The sequence below is a fragment of the Strix aluco genome, chromosome 10 (genome assembly GCF_031877795.1).
Source record: "Strix aluco isolate bStrAlu1 chromosome 10, bStrAlu1.hap1, whole genome shotgun sequence".
In the NCBI taxonomy this organism is placed as follows: Eukaryota; Metazoa; Chordata; class Aves; order Strigiformes; family Strigidae; genus Strix; species Strix aluco.
Window position 1 is genome coordinate 4981289 of NC_133940.1, and position 14350 is coordinate 4995638.

A 14350-nucleotide genomic window follows, 5' to 3' on the forward strand; every position below is an offset into this window, starting at 1 on the left:
AGCTACTGCTCTGAGCAGCACAGGCAGGGGCTTTAACACAGCGCAGATGTTAAGACATTTACAAAGTGCAGCGTAGATGTTAAGTACAAAGCCCAAGGCTGTCTGTGGTAGAGTCCTGGGGTACTGCAGAACAGAGACATTATGGCCTGGGGTCTGCTAACAGGAGAAGAGGCTGTGGGTGAAGAGCTCCTACTGGGATAGGACAGGCAGGGCTATTTCCAGTCCGCCTGTCACAGCTCTAAACTGGTGCTGCACGTTTGTGCTGGGTTTGAGTGATGAGGTTTTTGATAGCAGGGGAGGGGGCTACAGGGATGGCCCCTCTGAGAAGCTTCTCAAAGCTCCCCCGGCCCCAAGTCAGACCTGCCTTTGCACCAAGGCCGGGGCAATTAGTGATGGTGGCTGCACCTCTGTGATAATGTATTTGAGAAGAGGAAGCTGGGAGGAGGAGTTGGGGTTGTGAAGAGGAGTTGTGAGGAGGACACCTCTGCAAACACCAAGGTCAGTGGGAGGAAGGAGGAGGAAGGGGGGAGGTGTGCCGGAGCAGAGCCCCCCTGTATCCCATGGTCAGACGGCAGGGCCACCCCCTGCACCCATGGAGGTCACAGAGGAGCAGAGATTCACCTGCAGCCTGGGGAGGACCCCCAGGACTCTGTGGGAAGAAGAACCCCCGCTGTTGTAGCTCCACACTGGGAGGTGCCACACGTGGGGGTGACCCACGCCAGAGCATCTGGAGAAGCTGCATCCCGTGGGGAGGATGCACCGCGGAGAGAGTTGGTGGAGGACCGTCTGCCGTGAGAGGGACGCCCCGGGGAGCAGGGGAAGGATGCAGAGGAGTGCTTCCCCCACCTTGGAGGAAGCATGAACTGACTGCACCCCCCATCCCCTGTGCTGCTGGGAGAGGAGGTAGAGATAATTGGGAGCAAGACTGAGCCTGGGAGGAAGGGAGGAGTCAGGGGAGGTAGGTTTAAGATACGGTAACAAGGCTTCCCACTGTCCCACTCTGTTAAGTGTTGGCGTTTTGAAATAAGGTGATGTGATTTCTTCCCCTAACGAGCCTTGTGTTTTGCCTGTGACTGCTAATGGGTGAGCCATTCCTCTCAGTTCTTATCTCCATTCCTGAGCCTTTTGATTCATCTTTCTCCTTCCCAGCACTGGGGGGAAAGGGGCAAGTGAACAGCTGAGTGGTGCTCAGTTGCCCTCTGGGCTCAAAGCACGAGGAGGTCTTACATCAACCGAGGGAGTTCATATGGTTGAAGGGAGGGGAAGATTTAAGTACCCTTCTTAATCAGTGTGCCCCATGAGCCAAGAGACAAGGGCTCCTGGTGGTGTTGAGAGTGAGAAAAAAACAGTGATAGTGGCAGGATACTGGGATAGGAGGTCCAGGCTTCCCTGGACAGAGGCAGCAGCTGTCCTTTCCTTGCATGCATAACGCTTGGGAATTTCAAAGGGGGTTAGGGGCATACAGGTCCATGTCTCCCCGATCCTAACTCTTTTCATCCTGCTTCTACTAGGAATTAATCAGGAAAAAAAAACCCCAAACAGCTCTTCTGTTTACCCAGGTGCATTTACCACAAGAGCTACTCAGCTTTGCTCTGCAGTCCTGCCTCAGCCCCTACGTAGCCTGTGAGCAGCCCTTAGCAACTGTCTCACTGACTGTATGTTGTCTTAACTACAGCCTCATGTCAGGCAACTGGTCCTTTTGGTTTCTGCCAACTATCTTTTAGGATGGATTCCTTCACTCACAAAACCCTCACAAATATTTTTGACACTAGCTCTCCTGCAAAATTATTTCTGCGTAAATAGTCACGGTCCTCTGCTTACAAGTATTTTTGTGCCTGGAAACTTGTTGACTGAAGGAAAGGTCCCTGCAGCCTCGACACCTGTTCCTGAACTCCAGAGCACCTTTTCTGAACAGTGCCAGACTTTCCCCAGCCTAATTAGGGCTGGCTGAGTCTGAGTCAAACCAGCCCTTCCCTGTGTGGCCAGATGCTGCATTGTGCCACTAGCCCAGAGAGAAAGCAAGCAACTTGGGCTGTACTGACAGAATTCCTAAGGCAATAATTAAACTCAAATAATTAAATTAACATTGCAATTGAGTAATTGCATTCAGAGCATTGCTGTAATTGAGCAATATTTGTATTGTCCCAGCAATGAGGAGAGGCACAGTCGCTTTTCAATGGGCAGAGGGAGACAGATGGTGCTAATGAAGGGCAGAAGATAAATGCGAGGTCACTAGATTAAGTGCTCTTCCTTTTTTGGCTAGAGAAGAAAGTCAAGCCGCTGTAATCCTGTTGCCTTTAAAAGCCTAAGTAACAGAAATAGAAGAGACTCTGCAGGACTGCAGGAGTCTGCTTTACCATTAATTACTTTTTATTGAAAGCTCACAGCCCGCTTGGCTTTGCATCAACAAGAGGGCAGCCGTGGTCCCTGCCCAGCTAGTCAGTTATCTTAATCGAATGCTGCTTCAGAGTTCAGACAGCAGCAGCAAACGGGGAGCTAAGACTTTGGGAGGAATTTCTGCCTCCCTTAGCAACCTGAATGAGCCTGCAGCAAGTGTCAGGCCAGAAGTCAGGAGACCAGAGCTCAGTAAGGTAAAACAGAAAAAGAAACCATTCCGTTAGGATGCCTCACTTGTTGTGCTAGGTGTAGCTGCATCGTGAGAGTCTGCAGGACAGAGATCACTGAGGATGCTCTGGGTCAGTGAAGATGGCAGTTAAATTACCACCCATGCTACCACCACTTGCCTCACAGCCCAGTTCTGGGGAGGTGTCCAAACTGGCTGCCCCACTATCTGTCAAGTTTGACCCAAGCAAATTCACTAACTCTTTTTCCCCCCTCAAAAAAAAAGTGGTATTGCAGTGAATGTAAAAGCTGGTATCTCCTATTTACCTGTTAGTACAGGGGCTTCAGGTGCTGGGGGGTTGCCTTTCCCTTGAGGCTCCAGCCTTGGCAGTTTGGGTTTTCAAGGATTAGCTGCTTCTAACCAAAGAGGAGCTGCAGTTTAGGGCTTCCTTGCTTGTATTTGGAGATGTGGGTGTTTCCTGGGAATCCAACTTTATCGTGTAGACTAAGGTGCTGGGAATGGAAAGGTTACCAGCACGGTTAACACCTCCAGCACTGTCGTGGTTTAGGCCCAGACGGCAACAAAAGCACCAGGCGACTGATCGCTCACTCCTCCCCGTGGTGGGATGGGGAGGAGAATCGGGAGGAAAACGAAAGTAAAACCTTGTGGGCTGAGCTAATGACAGTTTAATAAAACAACACAAGAGGAGAATAAAACAATAATGACAATACTACCATTAGAACGAATATATAAAGCGAGTGACACGCAAGGCAATTGCTCACCCCCCCACAGTACCCCAGGCTCAGCCCCTTCAGTCACCCCCCAGCCCCAGCCAGCTCCCCCAGTTATATACTGGGCATGACGTCAGCATGGTGGCGAATGTCCCCTGGGCTGGTTCGGGTCACCTGTCCCGGCTGTGCCCCCTCCCATCTTCTGGTGAAAATTAACCGTGTCCCAGCCAAACCCAGGACAAAGTCTGTGAAGTCACCGCAGGCACGATGTACGTCACCTCCAGCTACTCTGACCCGGGTTCTCCGCAGCTCCGTTACAGTACCACAGCTCTGCTTCTCTTCCTCTCCCAAGCAATTTCAGTTTTGCTTCCCCACTCTCAGAGCTCTCTAAGCAATGTAAATTTGTTTGGCAGATTTAAATTTTTTATTTTATTTTTTTAAGAAAGAGGCAGCTGATACTATTGTGCTGTTCGCAGCTCCTCTCCCCTCCCACTCTCAGCAACTTCTGAGCTTGCTGGTTAATTACTATGAGACCTCTACGCCTCTATCAGTGTTAGCCGGAATGATGTTTTTTACACCCTGCATATCAACAAGCAACTAGATGGAAAACAAACCTACTGATGCTCCCACTGTTGGGAAACCAGTGTGCTGATTCAAGCTCTGTCAGGCAACTGAATCCATGTGGATGACAGGCACATTCTGCTCTGCAAGAGAGCTGTGATCACCAAGGTCTGTATTAGGTTCTCCCATGTCCACTGCAAGACAAATCCATAGAAATCAGGCTTTGTTAGCTCAGCTTATTGTTCTCATTTGAGGCAAGTTGTCCAAACATGCCAAGTTGACTCAGTTCAACCGTACCTAAAGTACATTTTGAAGGCCTTTTCCCAGGCACCCATAGCCAGGAAGCAGCACGGGACCCTCTCTGGGTGGGAGAGCACTGCTAACAACGCCAGGGCCTCTTCCAGCCTCTGACTCAGAGGGCAGCTGGCCACGGGCTGCCTGCATCTCAGTCTCCACACTGCCACTTGGGTTTGCGGAAAGCGAAAACAGAAGCAGGTCTGTTCCTTTGGGCATGCAGACCATTGGCAGAGTAAGCCACAGAACCGAGTTCTGGCTCCTTTTCCTTCAAGGCACGCAGCAACGCAAGTATGAGAGGGGACAAACACGTCCTTGTGACTGGAAAGCCGCATGATGGTGACGAGTCGGGATCTGACTCATAGCCCAGGTGATGCTGTAATACACCACCACTGGCCTGCTCTGTCCATTCGAGCACTAAGGTAGAGCTTTAGCATTCATGTCCATATTTACTCTAGGATCCCATTTTCCCACCACAAGACCAATCCCAAATCTAGGGGGAGAGTTATCCTTGCTCACTGTGGCAGCTTGTCTTCCAATTAAGATCTTGCACACAAACTCATTCCCAGTTCTCTCAGGAAAATATTACCAGTGTTTCCTCAGCTGTGCTTGGCTTTCTGTGTGCTTTGGTTTTATCAGGTGTTTGAGCAAGAACAACTAGCATTAGTGTGCTCCAGAAAATCCTGATGTGCAACTCCAATAAGCCCAGAAACATGCACAGTGCAATCATCGTAAGAGAAACCCAAGAAGCGCTCTCTGCACGCTCCTTTAAAAGCAGGAACTGCATTAACAACAAAAGCAGCAAAATCCCTGCGGTGGCACTGTTTTACACAGAGGCAGGTCACCTGAGCTGACTGATACTGCCAATGAACATTGGAAAAAATCTCTGTAGGTTTGATGAACCCTGCCCTAGACTTGGGGGGCAGCAAGGAAGGTCCCGAGCTGATCCTCACTGAGAGCCGTGTACTGCAGTGGCTGATTCCTAAACTCACTGAATGCAAACAAGAGCTGCACTGTCTCAGCATACTGCATGTTTGCTGGAAAAGTGTGTTCTGGGGTTTGAAAGCTGCATTCTGGCTCCTGTAGGTGGGAATGCAGTTGCCATTACCCCCTGTTTCTGCCAGTAGTCCGTAGTTAATATGCTTGCTCAGAAAGTGGGTAGATAGACACAGGAACTTTTTTTTTTTTTTTAAATAAAAGAATGAGCAAAGAGAGTGCTGTTGTCTGTGTGTACAGGTACATGTGAAACATGCAGCTCTACATTAGTGGGTGACAGTGCGCATACATCGCCCATCCCTCTGACGACCCTGTTGCACATTAGCTGGTGGAAAAGTAGTCGCTACCAGTCTCAGGAGCCCAGCCTCCAAATTCCCTTGCTTTCCTTGAGAAAACCCCAAACCAGCCGATTTTCCTTCAGATGAAAAGAAGGATTTCAAGTTCTGGGAAACAACAACAGAAAGTTTATTTTGGCAAGGAAAGAGGAAGTCATAATCTTCCCACACACACACTTTGATCTAAGTCGAGTTTTCCAGTTGTGCCACTACTCTTGAAGGGTGGGGGGTAGGAAATAATTATTTGCAAAGCCCAATTTACTATCTGATGACTTGTTTTGTATCAGCCAGTGAACAGCCCGTTTGCACTTGTGAAGGTATCCAGAACCCGAAAGCCACAACCGTTGTCACCTGTCAGCATCAACAGCAAGTGCCAGAAGCCAGCTGTGTGCTGAGGAATAAGCTGCTCACCATCCCTCTGAGAACCCCTCCAGATCAGTGGGCTGCTGCTTTTGGCTTTGGTGCAGACCCGTTCTAGAGTCTTGGGGAAGTTGTTCTCCCCAGCCCAAAGACAGAACTTCCACTGTTCTGCACCTTCCAATAGTAAAATCTCCACTACACAGAAGAAAGCGATGCCTGCGTGTCTAGCAGGAAAGGTTTGGGAGAGACCGAGCAACGTGGCTCTCTCTGGTGGTGTGATGCAGTACGCCAACTTTCATTTCACCGAGCATCGCACGCTCTGCCTGGAGAGGGAGAAGCTGTCACCCAGCAGCCCTTGGACGCTCTGCCACCTCTAAGGCAGGGAACTTGCTCTCCTGTCCTCTGCAGTGGTATCTCCTGCCTCTGTGGCCACAAATCTGGAATTAAGTTTCTCCAACTCCTGGCACTAAGCAAGCCGATCACACGGGCTGCGTCAAAGCAGGGGACAACGATTTCCGTGCCGTACGTCCCAGTGTCGTACTGTGTTAAAGGTTGAGAGTACACCCTTTTGTCCTCTCCAGTTTGACAACATTTATTTCATAAAGTTCAAAACAGCACTGCAGGGCTGTTGGTTGGTGGGGGCTGAATGGCACGGTGCACAGTAGGCCTCCGAGTTAACTCATTCTCAACATTATTCTCTGTACTTAGAGGCCTTAAGTTCCACCGGCTCAAGTGCCCACAGCATGTAATGCCTAACACAGAAGCAGCTTTCTCCATCAATCTCTTGGCAGCATCCCTCTGAGGGAAGACATGGCCCTTACCACTTCTGTGCCTGAGGTACAACATACAAGAAGTAACTGGGCAGCAGAGTCCTGCAAGTTAGAGCACCTCCAATAGCAAATGCAGACGTGGCACAGAGAGAGCACTGCCAAGGCTGTGGCAACCAGCAAGGGAGTGAATGCAGGGTCAGGGCTTTAAACTGCCACCCTCCACCCCAGGGACCTGCACGCCCTTCAGTTGAGGAACAAGGCCAGAGCCCACCAGCACTCACAGAATCCCAGAATCCCCTAGGTTGGAAAAGCCCTTGAAACTCCTCCAGTTCAGCCATGAACCTCACACTGACCGTTCCCAACTCCACCAGATCCCTCAGCGCTGGGTCAACCCGACTCTTCAACCCCTCCAGGGATGGGGACTCCCCCCCTGCCCTGGGCAGCCCATTCCAACGCCCAACAGCCCCTTCTGCAAAGAAATCCTTCCTAAGAGCCAGTCTGACCCTGCCCTGGCGCAGCTTGAGGCCATTCCCTCTTGTCCTGGCGCTGGTTCCTTGGTTCAAGAGACTCATCCCCCCTCTCTGCACCCTCCTTTCAGGGAGTTGTAGAGGGCCAGGAGGTCTCCTCTCAGCCTCCTCTTCACCAGACTAAACCCCCCCCAGTTCCCTCAGCTGCTCCTTGTAAGACCTGTGCTCCACTCCTCCAAACCAAGCTCCAAGTGGGAAGAGCTGCTCAGCAGTTTGCTTCCTGCAGCCCACCACCCCGTCCTGCTCAGCAGTTCACCCCAGAGGTGCTGCGATTTCAGTCCCATGCAGATCACACACATTTTCCTCCAAGTCGTTCTGGACTTCACAGAGCAGGCTAATGCCTAAAACACAGTGCACGGGTCAGCCCCATCTCCACTTCTGTCTTAGCCCCTCCAGTGAATACCAAAGCATTAGTTTGCTTCCAGGGAACAAATTATTACATAAAAACCCCCACTACCCAGATTCAGATGTGTTGGGTTTTTTTTCTGTTTTGTGTCCCCCCTGCCCCCCCTCCTTTGGTAGGGCATATAAGCAAGTAGATTCTCTCTTTTGATCCATATCACACTTTCTCTTATTTTTGTCATGTACACTGCTCTGTAACACAGTGGATGTCTTTGTACCAAGAAATACCATAATAAACTCAATGTAAGTGGTGTTTAAGCCGGTGCATGATGCTTCCAGGGAGAACAATTCCAACAGAAGGAAATCTAGCTTGGTAACTGCTGCCCAGGAACAGCCCCGATCATCCTTACGCTGCACTACACAGCCTTCATTAACTTACAAATGAATTCCTGCTGTGTCTCATGGTTTTCCTCAGATGTTATTTTTCCAGCCTCCAAGGACATAAACAATTCTCTTGATTTAAGGAACTAGGCTGAGATGCTGCTTGATTGTGACTTGGGGAGGGACAACAGCATTGGAAAAGAAGTTTTATTCAAGAAAAACAAAAAAATTACTTCCAAATAGAAGCAGAGGTCCAATTTAAATAAAGTCACAGAGCATAAACTGGGGAATTCATGGTTAAAGAGAACAACAGAAACGGTGTTTTGTATTACTTCAGCTATTCTCTTCATTCAAACCTGTATCACAGCAAACAGTTGATCACCTTCATCTCTCTTATCTGAGCACTGGTTCAGGACAACCTTGTGGGATCTTTCTAGATGATGAAACTGTTCTCTTCATCCGACAGATGCCCTGCCCCTGATCTGAAGGTAGCACCTTGCTGCAGAATAAAAACAACTCTATTCCCTTCATTTACCTACTGTTCTCAGAGCAAAGGCTTGTTTTCCTTTTTTTTTTTTAAATAAAAAAAGTCTGCTCTAAATAGCAAAAAGGATAGAGGCAAGAAGGCATATGTGTGTGGGCCTAAAACTAGATGTGACATCCACTGTTCCAGGCCAGGGCACAACAATCTGTCACCCAGGCACTTCACACACTGTTTACCCAGAAACGGGTGCAGCCAGGACAACGCAGAGTCAGGCTGTTGTAAGCGTTTGAGAGGGCTCGTGAACTGCAGTCACATTTCCCACTCCTCCCACACCCATGCCCCTTTCATCCACTGTTGATAGAAGTAATTGCCACGCACCCCCTTGGGCTGACCCCTGGAAGTGAGACAGGGTTCCCAGCTCTATAGATCTACATGACCTTAGCACTCAGGTCCTCTTGGAGGCCTCATAGCTATTCCAGGCACAGTCCCCTTCCCACAGCTTCTTTTGGCACAGCATTTCCAGTGCTGGTCATGTTCTAACAAAGGTATCATCTTCCTGAGCTCAGGGTGATCAACCATCTGCTCTGACCTTTCCCTTCAGCACAGTGGTTTTAAAGAAAATTTGATAAGGTCTTTCTCCTCCCAGTTGTGCGTTTGCCCAATGCACATCACTCCCCCACTTTCACCGTCTCACTCCATCACCACACACACCATTTAGCCTGGTGCTTGCTGCCTTACAACACAGCTCCAGTCCTCTGTGACCCCCTACACCCCTGAATTCCCATATAGCTCTGCCTGTGCCCTCCCGCGCCACTCGTGCTCTCCGTACAAAGGCTCAGGGCTCAGCTCTCCACCACACACATCAGCAAGAGCCAACAACACCTTCACCCACATTAGTCATTGGCCTCCAAGCAGCCCCATAGATATACCATCACCCAGGCAGCAAGTTACCAAAGGCAAATCATGATGCAAGTTGTACTTGGGGCCAGGGTGGCATTTTCAGTGCTTTCCTGTGACCTCCTGTAGCTCCTCTCAGCACCTCAGATTCCCCCCAAAGCTTGTTACAGTTCTAAGAGCTGCTGCTGGCCAAGAGCTTAGCTGAAGCCACACTGACACTCCAGCCTTCACACAGTGCCTGTAACCCAGAACAAAATCTGAAACATTTCTCACCTTGTGGGAGATTTCCACATCCATCAATTGCCTCTTGAATGTCCCATGCACTGCACAGATAGTCCCAAAGCCAAAACAAGTAATGCATCTTCCAGCTACCTTACTGTTTTCTTGTACAGTGGTCATGCAACTTTCCCTCCTCTCCCTCCCCACCCCAGAAATACTATGAACATAGCATATACCATCCCTGCTAGCTCCCCAGCTTGCTTAGCTTCTCTCAGTGCTGCTCTGCAAGCATTTAACTCCTCCTGGGTGGAGCCCTCTGGCTCCCAGGTGGCTGGGACTGGCTCAGGTAAGACAAGGTAGAGCTGACTATCTCAGGTGAAGTCAACCCCTTGTTCCCCTCTATATACTTGCCATCTTGCCACAGTGCCAGCCAAGGCTCTGTTCAGGGATATAGCTACAGGAATTTGAGTCCTCCAGACAGAAAATTATTGGTCAGGAGGTCCCATCACCTGGGTCCCCAGCCAGAGAAAACCCTGGGGGTGGTAGATGCTCATTACTTAAGCATATATGAGGGGTGGAACTCACCCAAAGCTCACAGCATCCTTAAGTTCAAGCATTGATGCTTACATCTGCTACAGTTCCTAGTCTGCTGCTGTCTGGCAAATGTCTGGCTTGCCCACATCATCTCCTTATGAGTTAACAAAATCAGCTTTGTCCATCTCATCCCTATCTTCTTTTTTGTGCAGCTTTCCAACAGGAAAAGAATTTTCCAGAAAGGGTCTATAGCTCTTTTCTTCTCTGCTGAGCAGCTGCAGGAGACAGGCTGCCAAACAGAATCATAGAATTGTTTAGGTAAATACAACCTAGCTGCCTTGGCAGTTTTTGCTGGGTTGTGATACCACCAAGTTAAAATAGTGTGGATGAAAAAAATGTTAATCAGCATCAGAAGTCAGCTGCCAGGCTGCTGGGATACCCAAAGGAGGCTCACAATTAAAGAGAGATGGTCTCTAAGGATTGTCAGTGTACAGTGTCCGTTGCCATGCTGGCAACTTCCTATGATCTTCTCTTCAGAAATGAGTGTGTGAAGACAGAGAAAAGAGATGAAAAGGAGACCTTGAGATGAGTAAGCTTGAAGTGGTCAAAGAGCCCAATGGATTGAGAGAAATACTGCAAAGCTAAGGGCGTTCCTGTGTTGTCTGTGTCACTGTTGCCCTGGACTGGATCTCAAAAACTTCTTTAGTGCTCATCTGGGACACAGAGACACACATCAGGAAGCAGAAAGAGACATTTCAGGCCTTGGGAAAGGCTGAAATTCTGACTGATTCTGACTTTTTCTGAATTGGCTCATTCCTTCATAACCAGCCCTGTTTGCAGCAGGGAGCTGTGGGGCTGGCTACATTTGACTCCAGCAGGTTGTGCCCAAGCCAAGAACCGCTCCTCAGTTCTGTCAACACACCTCACACAGCTCTGCCTCGACCTGCAGCACCTGCTGCTTTTGTGCCGTTGTCCTTCGGTACAACTGCCTTAACACAACCCAGGTCCTGCCTGCAGAGCTCCTCCTCGTGTCCCTTTCCCATACACGCAGCCCGGATTCATAGCAAGGAGAGCAAAGTGCTTCACCCAGCACTGAGCTGAGTGAGGGGGGATGAATCACACGCTTCAACATTTTGCACATCCAGCAAGGGTCAGGTTATGTCAACTGCAACTTGTGCGTAGGCTCTGGTGAGAAATGTCCTAATGTGAGAATGACCAAGGGAAGTGAGATAAAGCACTTAGGAAAGGAGAGATCACAGTCCCCTGAAACAAGCACGGAACAAACAATCGGGAGGGAAAAGGAAAAATGGGAACTGGCTGTTCTGCATCTCAATCTGAAGGTAAAATCTACCTGAAGGAGAAGACAAAGAGAGCGAAGAGACAACTTGTATCCTGTTCATGAAGATTATAGAAAAGAAATAACCCAAACCTCAGCAGATTCCAGGCACCTTCCTTGGAGCTAAGGCCATAGGCACACAACAGTGACTGACTGCCCGTGGCAGCAGCGCTTGAAGAGGATCCCAGAGAATAAGGATGAATGCAGGCTGCAGGTGCTGCAGAGAAGAGGGTAAAGGTCTGCCAACACCAGCGTGTTCAAAGGCACCTGCTCCAGCCCGAGGAGGTGCACAAGCGATGGACATGTGCTTGGCATTGGTGCGTGCTCTTGCCCATGTTTTGCCGTATATCTAGTAGCCCGTGCTGCCGGGCATCCAGAGTAGATACTGCTGAAAGCAGTCACCTGCCACCTGAATGAGAAAATCTGGGGGGCCCTGGGGACAGAGGTTACTTCACAAGGGTTTCCTTTGCGTATCTGCATTCCTCTGAGTGCCAGTGTGCAGCACAGCCTGCAAGGGATGCTGCACAGCTCTGTTTTGCCCGCAGGAGCACAGTCTCATGCACCAAGTGTCGGGGCCCAAGGTTAGATGAGAAAGACAAAACCAATACCAGTCTTGTCTCCTTACTTACTCTGTAGGCTGTAGGGGAGACATCTTCCTGTACACATAGATACAGCTTAGTTATTTTAGATAAACTTTATCTGGAGGGAAGCAGATACCAATAAAGTGGTGTTTCACACAATGGAAGTACATAGAAATTTTGGGTACAAACCTTAAACTGAACAGCAGAAAAATGAAGTAGTATTTCTATAAAAACAAATACAAGGGGTATATGATAGTACCTACAACAGACCTGGAAGAAAATGGGAATGAGAGCAGCCCAGAAGCTAGACTGCAGGTTTAAGGGAAAAATCTAAATTTAAGTTTTTGCTCTGTCTCAGGTGTTTATATGGAGCAACTCTGCTGGGTTTTCTCTTCCTCAGGCTGTAGAATGAGGAAATTATCTTTGCCTCAGAAGGTCAATATGTGGACAAAGGGAATATGAAGGGAGGTGAAACACAGAGCAAGCTGGGCTGCGTACTTTAGCACAACACCATAGTTCTGACAGAAAACAGGAACAAGTCAAAATGGGAACAGTGGCTCTGCTGCCACAACTGGAGGGCAGAATGCATGAACAAAGCAAGATGACAACCTGCAGTTTATTGGGATACTACTGTAAACAGCCTCTATCTCATTTCCACAGCTACAGAACCCTCTACTTAACTGCAATATGTTTAATCAAGATGTTTCTTAGGGAACCAAATAAAGCTTGATGATGCTTAATGGCTGAGGCTTAATGGCTGGGTTGTTTAACTGGGCTCATAATTTTGATTAATTAAGATGCCTGCAGGTGTTGGAGTGGTACTTAGGCAACAGCTTTGATATTCAGAGGCAAAGGGGGTTTTGTATCCCCTTCAAAAGGTTTTCTGACAGTGCTAGTTCAGCAAAGCAAAACTGCCTTCAAATCCTTGCAAAAAAGTTAACTCTCTTGTAGCCGGCAGTAGCCCCCAGATTTCTGGGAAGCTTGGCAGCCTGCATGTCCTTTTGACCAGTTTCCTCTTGAGATGATCTACGGAAAAAACCCCAACTTTTTGCCTAGGGCAGTCTCTGTCTCTGCTAGAAAGTAAGAATGTGAGAGGATCTCCAGGTAGCGATGGTGCATTCAAGGCAACGGACCTGATCAGAACAGCCAATTGTCTGTCACCGGACCAATGTTTCCACTCTACTGAAAAGAGCAGTAGAGCTTTGAGCAGTGGAAAACACAAAGCCTGGCTTCCTATGAGTTTGTCCCCTGTGTTCACATACCCTAACACTGTGATTTCAGCTTCCCCCTGCCAGCATATCTCCCTTTCCCTATCCTGCTGTCACCAACTTGCCAGCTTCTCCTTACAGAGTGGTGTGGGTGACCTACTGCAGCCTGGGGTGTGGGTGTACAGAGTGACTGGCCAGCAGGTGCAAGAAATCACACTAGAACTTCCCCATTAGGCAGCACTGATTTGTATTTCCTTTTTCTATTCAGCAGCCAACTTTCTTATAAAACATACTTACCTCAGATTTTTGTCTCTTGAATGCAGATAAAATACCCCCAGGTTAAAAAAATATTTGGGGAGAAAACAGGACATGGATACCAGTGTGGCATATGCTCATTTCCATAGGAAACTAAAACACCGGAGAGAGACTCAATGAGCAAAACTCATAGTTGTTTTCAGTATCAAACACTGACATTAAATTAAGCAGAACTTGATGATTTAAGGCTCAGTAAATCACTACTGTCAACTACAAAGGTAACATTACCTTGTGGATAGAGCACTGGAATAGGGCTCAGAAGAAGCTTTGCCATAGATTTACTAAATGAATTTGGGCAAATGTTATCTTCACATTTATATAAATACAGGTCAAACTTCCACTTTTCTTGTAATCTGTATAAGAAATGCAAAAATGAAGCCGCATATTGTCTAGGGACCACAAACACAACCTTTTTCCAAGAAACAGCCTTACTGTAACTTCTTGGCAAACACAGGCAGTACAAACTGAGTCAGGAGGAATGATCTCAGCCTTTTCATCCATCTGCATTGTTCCCCTCCACCACAGCTTTGTAGAGTAGGAGACATTCAAATGCAATTTATGGAAACTCAAGCGAATACAAATTGGAGTAGCCCCTTAATGTTATCAGCATATTCAACAGCTTGTGATGAATCATACGTGAGGTATCTGCCTTCCAGTGCAGTAACACTACAGCAGAGGTTGGGTAGTATTACTCTGACCCAAGTAATGGGTTCACTTTTAAGGGAAGTGGTTAAAATGTCGACAAACCAGCTTAATTTGTCCTAGTGTTATAATGCAGTATATTATAAACATACTGTGAATTCTGAAAAAAATATAGCTGGAAACTCACTGTCAGTGTCTTCAATCCATCTTCGAGAACTCATCTTCTCATTACAGCCTAACACAAATTCAGCTGCGTGGGTACTGCCTGCAACCT